This window comes from Anolis carolinensis, chromosome 4, assembly GCF_035594765.1.
Source record: "Anolis carolinensis isolate JA03-04 chromosome 4, rAnoCar3.1.pri, whole genome shotgun sequence".
Lineage (NCBI taxonomy): Eukaryota > Metazoa > Chordata > Lepidosauria > Squamata > Dactyloidae > Anolis > Anolis carolinensis.
Genome location: NC_085844.1, coordinates 166334867 through 166350943, shown reverse-complemented (window position 1 = coordinate 166350943; position 16077 = coordinate 166334867). Strand labels below are relative to the sequence as shown.

The 16077-nt window shown below is 44.3% G+C and overlaps 1 protein-coding gene across 1 annotated transcript in view; it reads left to right on the top strand.

Annotated features, from left to right (window-relative positions):
* Nucleotides 1-16077, top strand: part of lrrc7 (leucine rich repeat containing 7) — a 645519-nt gene that overhangs the window by 564559 nt on the left and 64883 nt on the right. The window lies entirely within an intron of this gene.

Genomic DNA, 16077 nt, shown 5'->3' with positions numbered 1-16077 from the left:
GCAGGAGGCAGAAACCAGACTTAAAGTGGATCCTTGCTATGGTGTAATGAGGCTGGAACTCCTTAAATATAGGTGGATAGTCCCTGAGTTAAGAAATCTGGTTCAATTCAAGTAGAGTAGAAAAATTCTAAAGGAACGTTTCCCATAGCAGTTAACATAGATCAGTGGTTCCCAACCTTTTATCCTCCAGGTATTTTGGGCTTCAGCTCCCACAACTTCAGCTCATAAACTAGCTTGGATTTCTGGGAGCTAATGTCCAAAACAACTGGAGGACCAAAAGTGGGCACTTCTGACATAATGACTCTCTAATTATGTGATATGAAAGAGCCTCCAACTTAGATCAGGGACCTCTTCACACAGGGTTTTTGGCTGTTGATAGGACCTGCCAAGCGTCATCAGACAACACTGGTTTGGCCCCGTCCACATTTCTCCTGAACTGGAGGGGAAGTGTCACCCTTTCCTCTCCTTTTCCTCATATGATGGGGAAAAGGGCAACAGGGCAATGCGTGTTGTCACCCTTTCTCCCATGTGATAGGGACAGGGCACCAACCTGTCCCCACAATATGATGGGGGAAGAAGGGAGGGCATGAGGGGTGCCACAAGGCGCTTCGTGTGCCTTCATTTTATAAAGCATTTGCCTTCAATTTTTATTTTGAGAGTTATTTGATTTTCTAAAGCAGTGGGGAACTAGCAGCCTCAAAATTGGTTTTACTAATTGCAGTTTGTTCCACACTGCCTTCATCTACAGCACTATTGCTCTATGTTGAGATGCAAAGACTAACAATGCTAAGACTTGTCCTAAAACCTTCATTGTTTTGCTTTGTTTTCCCTTTTTTGCCAGTGTTTGAGTAAAAGTAAGGGAAGAAAATAATCTTTAGGGTACTTCAGATTTAAAACCACATTTTTGACTCAATCTGTGTGTGGGTTTTAATATATGTGGCAGTACCTATCACAGTACCTATCACACAATGTCATTAGCATCCTGCTACTGGCATATCTCCCTCTCCCATTATTCTTCTGATTGGCAAAAAGTGTCAGCGGCTCCTCATCCTACTATATTCCCACTATCTATCACTGGTTTGGAAGCCCGGTGTGTCAAGCTCCCCAAATGACCAAATAACACATATACAGAATGAAGGCATTACAAAGTGGATGTCAGCAGAGTCTGTTCCAAAAACTTACATAAGTGCAATTGGGAACATACAGGTTTCTTTATAGTACTTTGATAGCTATTCAAAACAAAGAGACTTTGCAGCACTGGTAGTTGATTGGTCCAGACTGGTGCCAGCTAAGATTTGCTCTCTGATAGGTGGAGGAGTGCCATGTGTCGTCACTGCTAATTCAATGGGAATTCCAGGGATGGTGTCCATTTTGGTAATTGGGATGTGGAAATATTTTCAGAAATAGGGGGCGTGCACCTTCCAGGGCATTGTGAAGGGATTATCCCTTCTGTCTGAAGGGGTGACGGGGTTTTCCTATGTTCTTCCCTGTTGAGTACTTGTGAAATCTGTATGCAAGGCTGAAAGACATTTGTGGAAGTTAGCTAGAATTAGGTTTTTGCATGTAAGGCTGTCTTGGATTTAGTTATCAAGACCTTTCCATGGTTTGTGGTCCTTTTTTTGGGTCTATAATAACACTGCCATGCTGTGATGGGCCCCATTTCTGTACCAGCATGCCAGAAGTAAGATTCTCCTCCCCTTTCCCCTCACTATTTCCGAGCTGGCTGTTTCCCAAATTGGTTATTTTATAAATATTGTTGGTTTTTTAAATGGTTTTAATGCTTACATTGTGCTAAAGTTTTAAAAAGGAACAGCAGTAGTGTAGAAAGGTGTGAGGAAGTTTGATTGTGGAACCATGGATGGGAAAACCAGAAGTGCGGTGAGATATCAAAAGTCCTCAATGCAGTTTGTATTTATAATCTACACAAATGTAACAGTAGCAGAATAGTGAGCTGGTGTCATAGAATCAAGTTAGAAAATACCACAAGAACTATCTAGTCCAATCCCCTGTTGTGCAGGAACACATAATCAAAGCAATCTCAACATGACCACACAGCCTCCATTTTAAAAACACCAGAGAAGTACACCCCACTCAATTTTGAGAAAAGCATATTCCACTGTCAAACAGATCTCACCATCAGTAATCTTTTTTCCTGCACTTTGAATCAATTACTCAATGTTCTAGTCTCTAGAGCAGCTGAAATCAAGCCTGCCCTATTTTAGTATGACAGTCTGTCAGATATTTAAACACTACTATCATGTCTGCTCTTAACCTCCTCTTCTTTCTGTTAAACATTCCCAGATCACTAAGCCACGCCTCATAGGACCCGGCTGTCAGACTTTTGACCATTTTGGTTGTCCTCCTCTATACACATTTCAGCTTGTCAATAATTGCTTGTGTGATAATGTCTTAAGAAAGAAATGATTTATATCCAACAATGCAAAAACCATGATATAACATAATCACTAGGAAGGAAACCTGAAGGCATCTGATTCACTCTGATCTTGGATGTTATGTCAAATTTGGTTAGTACTGAGATGGGAAGTGGTTCACAAGTCCTATTTTAGAGGAAGATAGTGGCAGACCACCTTTAACTATTTTTCCCAAGAAAACTATGAAATTCATGGTTGACAGGCAACTGGAAGGCACACATATGCATTCTGCCATCACCACAGTAAGCAATCTGATGTCACACATTGCACGGTATTCATGCTGGGGAATGGAAATCCACATATTGTAGGTTTGTAATCCCAAGAAGCAATAGCTAACAAAGACAATGTGTCACGACCCAGGCTGCAGAGCACCAATAACCATACACAGAGGCCAGACTCTAACTAATATCTTTATTGAAGGAATATATAAAGTTAATAAAAGCAAGTGTATGAAATAGTCCAGAAATAGACCTTTCGGGAAAGGTCAAAATTAGTCCAAAGAAACAATGTCCAATATGAAATATTAAGGTCCAAAGTTGTAATCCAATAACCGAAACACTCACTTTGCCAGGCAAAGTGAGGGGAGATGACAAGGTCTTTTAGTCCGTGAAACTTGAGCGAGGCTAGGAAGTAACTTGATTCTTGGGAAAACGAGGCTTGATTCAAGGCAACAAGGAAACAAGGAACAAGAACAAGATCCGTGGTAATTTCTTGGCAAAATCCGGGAAACAAGACGAGGCTGAGTCTTAGAAAGCAAGGCAGGATTCGTGGAGTAAACAAAGCTGGGAACGAAGGCTTGGCGACAGGAACGGAGGCTTGGAAGCGGAGTAGCTGTCCACACACGCTACTCCGGTTGCTGACGAATTGACTCCGCAAGATCCCTTTGTGGGTAAAACACCTAAATAGGGTCCCGTTTTCCCGCCCAAGAGCAGTTCTCTGGAGAACCAGAAACGAAAGCTATTTTCTGAGTCCAGATGCATGACTCCTTAAAGTTTCCCATGGGAAGCAGGCTTAATCAGCTGAATGCTTAGCAGCTATCCTAGCACTCCTGCGAGACGCCTGATCGACTCCTCTCTGTTGTTTACAAAAATCATGGCGAGAAAACGTAGGAGATTTAGGCTCAGGGCTTGTTTGACAGACTTCTGGAAGACAAATCTCTTGCAGGTGCAAGGTTTCCAAATCTGGCTGGGAAAGTTCCAATTCTGACTGAAACGGCGAAAAACCCAGGTTTTCCTCTTCATCTGGCACCACAGTGCCAGGAATGGGACTACATTGCCCATGGGTCATCACACTATCCCCCCCCTCAAGCCCCCTCTCAAAAATGGGCTCTCTCCCCGAGGTGCGGGACCGCGGCTTAGCAGGGTAGTTCTGATGGAAGCGGCGGGCTAAATCGGGGGCATGGACTGCGGAAGCGTCTACCCAAGAGCGTTCTTCGGGGCCAAAACCCGCCCAGTCAATGAGATATTGCAGGCGGCGGCGGTGAAAGCGAGAATCCAAAATGTCCTGAACCTCGAATTCTTCCTCCCCATCCACTAAAACAGGAGTGGGGGCCGGCCGGTCTGCATCAGGGCGCACACCATCCGCCGGAAGGAGCAGGGAGCGATGAAACACTGGATGAATGCGCATAGAGCGCGGAAGTTGGAGTTTGAAAGTCACGGGGTTTAGTTGCGCCACCACTGGATAGGGACCAATGAAACAGGCATCTAGCTTCCGGCAGGGACGGTGGGAGGGCAAGAAGCGAGTGGACAGAAGAACCCGGTCTCCTACCTTGATTTCGGGGCCCGGCTGGCGATGTTTGTCCGCGTGACGTTTATAGTCCTCCTTGGCTTGGTCTAGTTGCTGGAGCAAGAGTTGTTGCACCGCTGTGAGTTCCTGCAGCCAGTCCTCTGCTGCGGGAACTTCTGAGGTTTCAATGACAGGGGGAAAGAAACGTGGATGGAAGCCGTAGTTTGCAAAGAACGGGGTTTCTTTAGTAGAAGCCTGGACCCCATTGTTGTAGGCAAACTCTGACAGCGATAACAGGGAAGCCCAATTGTCCTGCTGGTAGTTCACATAACAGCGAAGGTATTGTTCCAAAGTGGCATTGGTGCGCTCAGTTTGCCCATCTGTTTGGGGATGATGAGCCGAAGATAAACGAGAGTCTATGCCCAATAGTTTTTGTAGTGCTTTCCAGAAACGAGAGGTGAATTGGGACCCACGGTCTGTGACCAAACTCTTGGGCAACCCATGCAATCTGAAAACATGTTGGAGGAATAGATCTGCAGTCTCTTTGGCCGTGGGAAGGCCATCACAGGGAATGAAATGGGCTAACTTGGTGAAAAGGTCCACCACCACTAGGATCGTGGTGAATCCACAGGAAGGTGGTAGATCAGTGATAAAATCCGCAGAGATTATTTCCCATGGGTGGGATGGGGTAGGGAGGGGATGCAGAAGCCCTGAGGGCTTTTCCCTTCTTGTCTTGGAGCGCTGGCATACTGGGCAGGTGTTGACATATTTTTCCACATCCTTGCGGATCTTGGGCCACCAGAAATCTCTTAGGATCAAATGCATGGTTTTAAATAGTCCAAAATGCCCTGCTGGCTTGCAGTCATGACACAGACGAAGTGCTTTTTCCCTGCCCGGTCCTGGGGGGATGTAAACATGATTTCTATAGCAAAGTAGCCCATCCTTAAGCGAAAAGGGAAAATGTAGTCCTTGGCGAAGTTGGTCCTGTGCCCAGGCATCTGCTTGCTGACTAGCCCTGATTTCCTGAGCACAAAGGGGCCCTGGAGTAGAGGGAGTTGATTCAATGGGAGTGGATTTGGTGTTTCCCACTGTGAGCGTGGCAAAGTTCTCGGGTTGTAGCAGCTGGGACTCCAAGGTCTCCTTGCGCCCTGCAGCGTATTCCGGTTTCCGTGACAGAGCATCTGCTTGCTTGGTCTGGGCTGGGGTTACATAATGAATTTGGAAGTTAAAACGTTCAAAGAATAAAGCCCAGCGTTGTTGCCTCTGATTTAGCTTGCGGGCAGTTCTTAGATGCTCTAGATTCCGATGATCAGTATGGACTTCAATGGGAAATTTGGCCCCTTCTAGCCAATGTCTCCAAGTTTCAAAGGCTGCCTTTATGGCCAATAGTTCCTTTTCCCAAATGGTGTAATTTCTCTCTGGTGCGGTCAATTGACGGGAATAAAAGGCACAAGGATGAAGATGATCTCCCACTGGTTGTAGGAGTACAGCCCCGATTGCCACATTGGAGGCGTCCGCCTGCACGACAAAAGGGGTTTCAGGATCTGGATGCTGAAGGATTGGCTGGGACGTGAATAATTTCTTTAGTTGCTGGAACCCTTTCTCTGCTTGATCTGTCCAGCGGAAAGGCTGTTTCCCACGGATGCAGCTGGTGATTGGGTCAGACCAGCGAGCAAAGTCTGGAATGAACTTGCGGTAGTAGTTCGCGAACCCCAAGAATCGTTGCACCTCTTTCTTGTTGGTTGGCGCCCGCCATTCCAATACTGCTGAAACCTTTGCCGGGTCCATGGAGAGCCCTAGTGGCGAGACGCGGTACCCCAGGAAATCTACCTCTTGTAGATCAAAAGCGCATTTTTCCAGCTTGGCATAAAGTCCATGATCCCGCAATCGTTGTAACACCATTCTGACGTGGTTCTCATGTTCTGATTGTGATCTAGAAAACACCAAAAAATCGTCCAGGTAGATGATCAAGAACCGATCTAGATAATCCTGAAAGATGTCATTGACAAAATGCTGGAACGTTGCGGGAGCTCCACATAAACCATAATTCATAACTCGGGACTCGAATAATCCGAATTTAGTCTGGAAGGCGGTCTTCCACTCGTCCCCTTCTCTGATGCGAACTAGATTATAAGCCCCCCGAAGATCCAGCTTGGTGTAGACCTTGGCTCCTCGAAGTCGGTCTAGTAGGTCCGAGATCAAGGGCAGGGGATAGCTGTTCCGCTTAGTGATATTGTTCAATGCTCTATAGTCCACCACCAAGCGTAAGTCCCCTGACTTCTTTTTCACAAACATCACTGGGGAAGCGGCTGGGGATTGAGAGGGTCTGATGAATCCCTTGCGAAGGTTTGACTCTATGAACTCCCTGAGAGCTTCTTGCTCCGGTTCAGTCAGGGAGTAGAGATGTCCTCGCGGGATCGGGGCCCCCTCCACCAAGTCAATGGCACAGTCATAAGGTCTATGTGGGGGTAATCTCTCGGCTTCTTTTTCATTGAATACATCCCAATATTCTGAGTACTTCTTGGGCAAGGTGATAATGGGTTCAGTGTCTGTGGCATGGCAGACCTTGGCTACAAGGCAATAGTTTTGACAATATTTTGAAGCAAACTGCAGTTCTCTGTTGGACCAGGAGATGCTTGGGTCGTGAAGTGTCAGCCATGGAATTCCCAAAATCACAGGGAAATGGGGAACCTCGGTAACAAAGAAGGAAATCTCTTCCATATGTTCCCTTATCCACATTCTGGTGGGTTCCGACCACTGGCTTACGGGACCCGTCTTGAGGGGGCGGCCATCGATGGCTTGCACTACACGGGCGTTCTTGAAGTCATGATATTGTAATCCCAGAGAGTCGGCATACTCTCTATCAATGAAATTGTTTGTGGCTCCTGAGTCTATCATGGCATGGACCATGACGGGCCCTTTTTTTGCTGACCACAAGGTGACCACTAGAAGAAATAGGACCCCGGTTGGCGGCTCTTGAGTGGGTTTTTTGACCGGGTTGGCGAGCCTCTCTACGCCCGGTCGCTGGCTTCCCCCGCCGGCTGTGCGCCAGCCGCCTCAGACGCCTTCGTCTCCGTGGAGGACGCTGCCGCCAGACGGGCGGCGGGCTTCCCCTTGGCTGGGCACTCTCTGGCGAAGTGGCCCCCGTTTCCGCAGTACCAACAGAGATTTAGGCGTTGGCGGCGGGCCTTCTCGGCGGCATCTAATCTGGGACGCACATTGCCCAACTGCATCGGCACCTCCTCGCTCCCTCTGGGGTATGGGGCTGGTGGCGGGGGTCTCCATACTGGACGCGGCTGGACGCCGGTGGGAGCGGGAGGTTTCACCCCAGCTCTACCGCTCTGGCCTCGGACCCATTGTTTTCTGTTGGCAAGCATGACTTCAGCTCGTAAACATTGATCAATGAGTGCTTCAAGAGAGTGGGGAGGATCCACCTTGGAGATTTCTTCCAGCATCTCAATGTTGAGACCCTCCCGAAATTGTCCTCTGAGGGCTACATCGTTCCAGCCGGTGTTGTGGGCCAGCACTCGGAACTCGGCTATGTACTGGGACAAGGGTCTGTCCCCTTGGGAGAGGCGCCGGAGTTTGTGGCCGGCTGCCTCCAAATTGTCCTCGATTCCCCAGGTCGCCTTAAGGTGGTCCAAGAAATGTTGCGCTGACCTTAGATGTGGGGAGACTTGGTCGAACAGTGCCGTCGCCCAGTTGGCCGCTGGCCCGTCCAAGAGACTGTAAATCCACGCCACCTTGATGTCTTCTTGGGGAAACTCGGCAGCACGGGCCTCTAGATAAGCCTGGCATTGGCGACGGAAAACATGAACCTTAGAAGCTTCTCCAGAAAACTTGGTTGGCAACGCCATGGCCGGGAGACGGATTCCGCACTCCTTCAAACCCCTTATTTCCCCATCCTGCGCATTGAGCTTGTCACGGATGCGGTCCACTTCGTCCTTGTTGATGGTGTAGCTGAGTGGCTGGCCACCCGGCACGGTTCCGGTAGACATTCTGGCCTAGGTTAATTGGTGCTTAGGGTGGCGGAGTCAAACTGTCACGACCCAGGCTGCAGAGCACCAATAACCATACACAGAGGCCAGAATCTAACTAATATCTTTATTGAAGGAATATATAAAGTTAATAAAAGCAAGTGTATGAAATAGTCCAGAAATAGACCTTTCGGGAAAGGTCAAAATTAGTCCAAAGAAACAATGTCCAATATGAAATATTAAGGTCCAAAGTTGTAATCCAATAACCGAAACACTCACTTTGCCAGGCAAAGTGAGGGGAGATGACAAGGTCTTTTAGTCCGTGAAACTTGAGCGAGGCTAGGAAGTAACTTGATTCTTGGGAAAACGAGGCTTGATTCAAGGCAACAAGGAAACAAGGAACAAGAACAAGATCCGTGGTAATTTCTTGGCAAAATCCGGGAAACAAGACGAGGCTGAGTCTTAGAAAGCAAGGCAGGATTCGTGGAGTAAACAAAGCTGGGAACGAAGGCTTGGCAACAGGAACGGAGGCTTGGAAGCGGAGTAGCTGTCCACACACGCTACTCCGGTTGCTGACGAATTGACTCCGCAAGATCCCTTTGTGGGTAAAACACCTAAATAGGGTCCCGTTTTCCCGCCCAAGAGCAGTTCTCTGGAGAACCAGAAACGAAAGCTATTTTCTGAGTCCAGATGCATGACTCCTTAAAGTTTCCCATGGGAAGCAGGCTTAATCAGCTGAATGCTTAGCAGCTATCCTAGCACTCCTGCGAGACGCCTGATCGACTCCTCTCTGTTGTTTACAAAAATCATGGCGAGAAAACGTAGGAGATTTAGGCTCAGGGCTTGTTTGACAGACTTCTGGAAGACAAATCTCTTGCAGGTGCAAGGTTTCCAAATCTGGCTGGGAAAGTTCCAATTCTGACTGAAACGGCGAAAAACCCAGGTTTTCCTCTTCATCTGGCACCACAGTGCCAGGAATGTGACTACATTGCCCATGGGTCATCACACAATGGTACAGAATCCTGGTACTTACTATTTGACAACATTAAACAGCCACACGATTCCCATACCACTCACAGAAAGAGTTGCAATTGGACTTGGCTGGTGTTCTGGCCAAGTCCAACAACTATACTATGAGTAAGATGCAACCAAAGGTGCTTTTATTCTGCTACATTTCTGCTTTGACTGTCTCACGCGATAAGGTTCCAAATTAATACGTTGTCCAAAAGGTAGTGAGAGGAGGCAGAGAAGAGATTTTTTTGGGTCTAAAAGTGGACACGAGACATTTCCTATTAGCCTGACAAACCATAAGACCAATTTAAGTGTACAGTGTGAAACAACTTTAAAAACTGCAAAACTAGGCATTGCCTGCAAAGCTGATTAGCTGTCTGTACTTGAGTCTCTGCTGATACAATCAAGAATACCAGAATACTGGTCAAACAATATTTTTGTGTTAAATGTCCATACATTGCACATAGAACCTGATTTAGAAGTTGTGTGATGCTTAAATATATGCTATTAGGACACAAGCATTTAGATTATCCAACTGTAACAGAGTGGCAGATGTGTTCAATAACTTCGGTGCATATGTGGTGGTCATGGTGGGGAAACATGGAATGAAATGAACAAAGTATTATTTCCCATCTTTATAGAGCTATCAGGAAAGCAATTAGCTTTAGAGCTATCCCTGCCATTAGGAAGAATAACCAATTGTGAGGTCCCCCCCCCTAATCAGGGGCCAAAATCAGCTAAATTGCCCTTGAATTTTAAGTACCTTGACTATTATTTCCCCTGCCCTTCTTCTCCACATTTCTGAGTTGGTAGGATTCGCTGTTCCATCTCAAATGGCATGATGTCTCATATAGAAACTATCTAACCCCCTTTTTGTGCGCCAGTGAAAAGCTAATATTAAAAGGATATGAGAATAAAAACTTGAGAAGTATTTCATTACCATTTTGCAGTCCAATATCCAGATATGTAGTGCTGCATATAGAATGGTAAGATGGTCTACACACATGAATACACCTCCAGAAGACTACAATGTACTAGATTTTGAAATGTGGGCATTCATCATGACTGCCCCAAAAGGTATATTCCCAAGTAAAAGGTAAAGGTTTCCCCTGACGTTTAGTCCAGTCATGTCTGACTCTGGGGGTTGGTGCTCATCTCCATTTCTAAGCCAAAGAGCCAGCGTTGTCCGTAGACACTTCCAAGGTCATATGGCCGGCATGACTGCATGGAGCGCTATTACCTTCCCGCCGGAGCGGTACCTATTGATCTACTCACATTGGTATGTTTTCGAACTGCTAGGTTGGCAGGAGCTGGAGCTAACAGCGGCTGCTCACGCCGCTCCCGGGGTTTGAACCTGGGACCTTTCAGTCTCCAGCTCAGTGCTTTAACGCACTTCGCCACCGGGGCTCCTTTTATATTCCCAAAAAGAGGCAAAAATATAGGTGGCTGTGTTGAAACAGATCAATAAAACAGTTCTCGCAATTTCCATCTTCAGCAGAGACTGACATGGTAAAACTAATCGGTCTTAATGGCTGATTCAAGACAAAGACATAGCAAAGTAGCTCACAACAATATATTCTTGGTGGTAGTACCCATTTCTACTTCCAATACTGCAAGGTTTGTGGAAGTGATTATGAGTTTATCAGCCATGATACTTATTTGTTGCTAACTCCACATTCTGCCTCCCGTCTGCAATACTGCCAGAAGCAGGCATAACTAAATATATAACCATTCCTATTTCCACCGCACTGCTCCAGGATGGCTGGTTCCTTTGGCATTCACTGCTACTGGTAGAAAAAGAAAAAGAAAAAGTCTTGCTAAGATCTTAACTAATCTTCAGACTTATCCTTGAGTTATGTGGCATAAAAGCATTTTCATGCATAAATTATGTAAAAGGCAGCGATGGTATTGTTATTGTTAACTTGAGGGGAATTCTAAGCATGTGGTTCCAAATCTGATTGTGTAAATCACAAGACTTCAATTCCTGCGAGGTAGGGGGTATGCCAAGCCTTAGTGCAGGCAATTACACTATAAGAGGCTGAGGTCATGGCAGAAAATCAGCATTGTACACTACAGGTATTCACTTTACAACCCCTTTGCCCCACTGTGATGTAGTTATCACCTTTTTTATGTGGCTAGGAAGTGCATCAATAACCTAAATAATTTTCTGCAATCAGCTAGAGGCTTTTCAGACCATTTGGGGAGGAAGAGAAAGCAGCTTCTCTAAAATTGTGGTTTTTTGTAGCTCTTTTCAGAAAATTCAACCAATGGTGAAAAAAATCAATGAAAAAAGCAGTAGTAATGTGCATCTGAACTGAATTAATATACACTACTCAGTAAAGATCTTCCCTCCTCATAAGGTCATCACGTTGAGAGTCTAAAACAGGGCGAAATTATGCAGATGTTGTGGAAGTCACAACAGATGCAGCAAGCCTATTCAGTGGAGTTAAGAGTTTCAGAAACATCATCACAAATTGAAATGCTTTGAATCTATTATCCTAAACGAGAATACCTGGAGCAGGGGGTGGCATTGTAAGGCTCAAAACTCTTTCAAGTTTTCTTTGAAAATATTACTACATAAAACAATACACAGGAAACTGGTGGAGGGGATAAAGAAATTAGACAAAGACATTTCTACCCTTACTAAATTCACCCCCTCTAATTGCTAACTAACTTCCATGCCCTACACAAGAGTAAAACACTAGCAGTCCCCCCACTGATGAACAAGATACGCTCTGTAGGTTTGTTCTTGAGTTGAATTTGTTTGTAAGTCGAAACTGATATATCTTTAAGTGTAACTTCAGCCATTTTTTTAAAGCTTTAGATAGCATAGGGAAGGGTTAACACTCTTGTGGTATTTGTTTTGCTGTCTGTTCCCCTGTTCAGAAGATTTCACCTCACTTTCTGTCCCTGTGAGAATTGGATATTGAAAAATGTAGCTTGTTGCGGAAACAAGGATTGGTGAGAAGGCTGCAGTGGAGACACCTTTTCCCCATGATAACTCCTCCAGGAGTTAATTTCTCTTCCTCGGGGTACATTTATCTAACTTCCTGATGTCTCGCCCCTATTCTTAACTATGAGTCGTTTGTAAGTGGGATGCTTGTGACTTGGGAACTGCCTGTATTGGGTTATTCTTTCTGTTATAATATATAAAATGGAGTTTGACTGGTCTAGAAATCTGCATGTATGAAAGCATGATCATTTGAAAAGGAAAGGATGAAGTTTAACATTATCATTAAGGGAACAAGTTCATGTATTCAACTGGGGGGTACCAAATGCTGAATAAGTAGTACTATATATATTCATGTACAAGTCTATAAACTTTAGTCAAAACAATGATCCCATAAACCACAAATCAATGTAAGTAAGTACTGTACCTTAACTCTTATCTTTGAGTAGTGTCAAAAGGTGAGAGCTTAATTCTTCCTCCTAGGAGAGCACAAAAAAAGCAGGGGACCATGTTTTGTCTTTTTGAATGTCTGGGCAGGAAAATGGAAACAATGTTATTCAGGGGTAGCTGGCCCCTGATGTTGGCACTGGCCCTTTCCCTTGATGGATCCTTGATTTATCCATGAGTTATATACAAAATCCATACTTACACTATCTAAAGTTGCCCTTGACTAAATATGATATCGACTTATACACGAGTACACACAGTAATCATGAACAAATATTACAAAAAATGATACTTAAGAGCATGCCAGTCATCATTTTCCAGGAATCCTCACTGTGTTCACACAGAAGTGACTTAAAGCAAACTGCCTTTGACATTGTCAAATGAGATATCAGTAAATGATTGTAACTGATATTAACTGATTAAGAAAGAAGAATTATATTACAATGCATTTTCAGATAAGTGTACACAAGAGCTAGAAATGTCCCTTCCTATTACTCATATAATAGGAAGGGCTATGTCTAGCTCTCATGTACATGTTTCTGAAAATGCAGTGTAATACAGTTTTCTGTGTATTGTAATGTCCCGTAGTTGATGCTGGTTGCAATCATGCTTAGCAGTTAGTGATGGGTAAAACAGGATAATGACTAGCAGGGTGGTGATGCTGAAAAAGATATGGAAAGGGTTAATCTCAGTCCTGGGTTCTAAAGGCTAGAGTAATCTATCTGTAAGAACTCACAGGCAGCAGCAATTCAGGAAGGATGCTTTAAAGATAGGATGCAGCTGTGATTGACTACATAAAAAGAGCTAACCTAGAGGATGCTCTTTGGGAGAAAAGTATCCATCATAATAGGCTGTGGAGGCTGGTGGGTTCCCCTGGGTTGGTGGATTGTTGGTATCCAGACCTGTATGGTGAATTCTTGTACCTTGTGAAACCTTGAAGACTTTTGTGTTGATGAACTTTGTTGCTATTGTAGCCTGTGGTGGACCTTGGTGAACCATGAATCCCTGGACTGATTTTTGACTATGGCTTTTGGATTACCCTTGAACTTTGGCTTCTGTGATTTGAACCTATGACTATGCTTTAGACTCTTGCTCCTTGGAATATTCATCTGTGAAATTTTGGCATTCGACCCTTGGACCGAACTTTTTTACTACTGTGTACTCCTGAATACTGGACCGGCATTTGTTTTATATCTTGCAGCTGTGAGCTATCTTTATAATTGAACGTAGACCTTTAAAACAGTGAAGTAATTTATGTATCTGTTTAAAGTAAAATAGTTTGGGACACAAGCTGGATATTATTCTTGGTTCACTTCTGTATACTGGCAGAGGCCTGGATCCTGACACAAAATAAGCAATTAATCAAATGGGTTTTCTTTTTTTCTTTTATCAACGATTTCTCTTTTTTTCTCTTTCTTATCAATGAAGTGCAAAAGCTTCTCTATATGGACCCAAAAACCACTACATAGTGAGCCAAATAGATGGAACCCTAGGGCTTACAAAACCTAAATATTGTTGTATTCGATGTTTTACTTTCCCTTACTGCAAGAATGAGTCAAAGAAATGTGAGAAGATTTAATTAGCAAAAACACTTAGCAAATATCTACTAGAACTGAATTAAAAAGACCAATACATGGAAGAAAATATGTGAATTAGCTGAGCATATTTTTTCTGAAAGCAGGAACAGTATAAGAGTCTGAGTGTTAGACTGAGTTGCTGGGAAACAAAGGTATAAATCACAGATCATTCATGGAAACACATTGGGTAATGTTGAGCAAGTCACCCTCTCCCAGCCCAGAAAAAGGATTCTGAACAAATCTTGCCAAGAAATCCCCATGACAAGGCTGGCAAAAGCCAGAATCAACTTCAAGGCCCATGACAACAGCATGTTTTCTCTAATTACAAACAATATTCTGCATTAGTTTAGTGTAAGGTCATTTTATGCCAGATATACTGAAAATACAAAAATAGTGTTAGCAGGGAAAAACTGGCCTCTCTCACATATACAGAATGTCCGTTTCTATGGAAAGTTTTGTCTTGTAACCACATCTCTTTTTATGTGTCAGCTATATGATTTGGGCTTCATGAGTTCAGATTTATCCGCTGCTATTTTTAGAGTATACACCATTTTGCTTTTCATACAGCAGTGAGTTATTACAGAACGTATGACTGGGAGAATACATTATGGCTGGTATGAAATATCACTTTGCTGGGGATTCTGGAGTTGTGCTCCAAAGCAGAAATTTTTCCAAGCTGTGAATGGCAGCTAAGATCTTCTAATGTTATAATTAACTATTTTATTCATTAATGCTGGAGCATTAAGAAAAATATAGAATAGCCACAACTGAGCAGCTAGTCTGGGAAGAACAAATTGCTCTTTTGGTCACTCTTGTCTTTTCAAAGTCTAGTGATTTGCAGTGGTGTTGGAACCTATTTTTTTTAAAAAAGAAGGGTTGAAATGAGTTCTAAATAGAATGATAGTGTTACGGCTTTTCTAACCCATGTAGATATCTCTTTTTGTGTGTGAGCTTTTCCTATGGGAACAATTGTCCAAACTCTGTTCTGCCAACTGTTAATTGAAAGACTATCCAAACGTTTTCATCTCTCTACGCAATAACATCCTGCGGAAACTGACTGGCAGCGCATGGGGTGCAGACCCACAAGTAATAAGAACATCAGCCCTGGCCTTGTCTTTCTCAACTGCAGAGTATGCCTGTCCTGTTTGGCACAAGTCTGCCCATGCAAAGCAGGTGGACATAGTACTGAATGAAACATGCAGAATCATCACAGGATGCCTTAAACCTACACCTGTTGATAAACTCTACAAGTTAGCTGGCATTGCCCCTCCTGACATGTGACGGGAAGTTGCTGCTAATGGTGAGAGAAAAAAGGTCGAACATTGTGAAAGCCACCCACTGCATGGCTATCGCCCTCCTCCCACCAGACTCAAATCAAGGAAGGGCTTCATGAGAACCACCACTCCTCTTGATGTTCCTCCAGCAGCAGCAAGGGTGTCCCTCTGGGCAGCTAAACCTGGCAATTCTAACTGGATGGCCCCCCAAGAGGGTCTTCCTCCAGGGGCAAACCAAGAATGGGCAACTTGGAAGTCCCTGAACAGACTCAGAAGTGGAGTGGGCAGATCAAAAGACAACTTGGCAAGGTGGCACTACCTGGAGGAATCCTCCACCTTGTGTGACTGTGGAGCTGAACAAACAACTCAGCATATGTATGCTTGCCCACAATGCCCTGCCTCATGCACGGAGGAGGAGTTGTTTAAAGCTACAGACAATGCGGTTGCTGTTGCCTGCTTTTGGTCCAAAACTATTTAGTTGCTTGTGATTTCTTTTTTTTAATTTCCATTATTTGAAATGTATTTGTTGTACAATGCTTTTGACACGAAATAAATAATAAAATCTCTCTACTATTTCAGATGAAATGTTGGAAATTGTGATATCAATTCTGTTTTTTATTTCCAGACAGAATTCAAAGTGTTCACTATGATCTTGAAAGCCCTACATAACTTGAGTTCAGACTG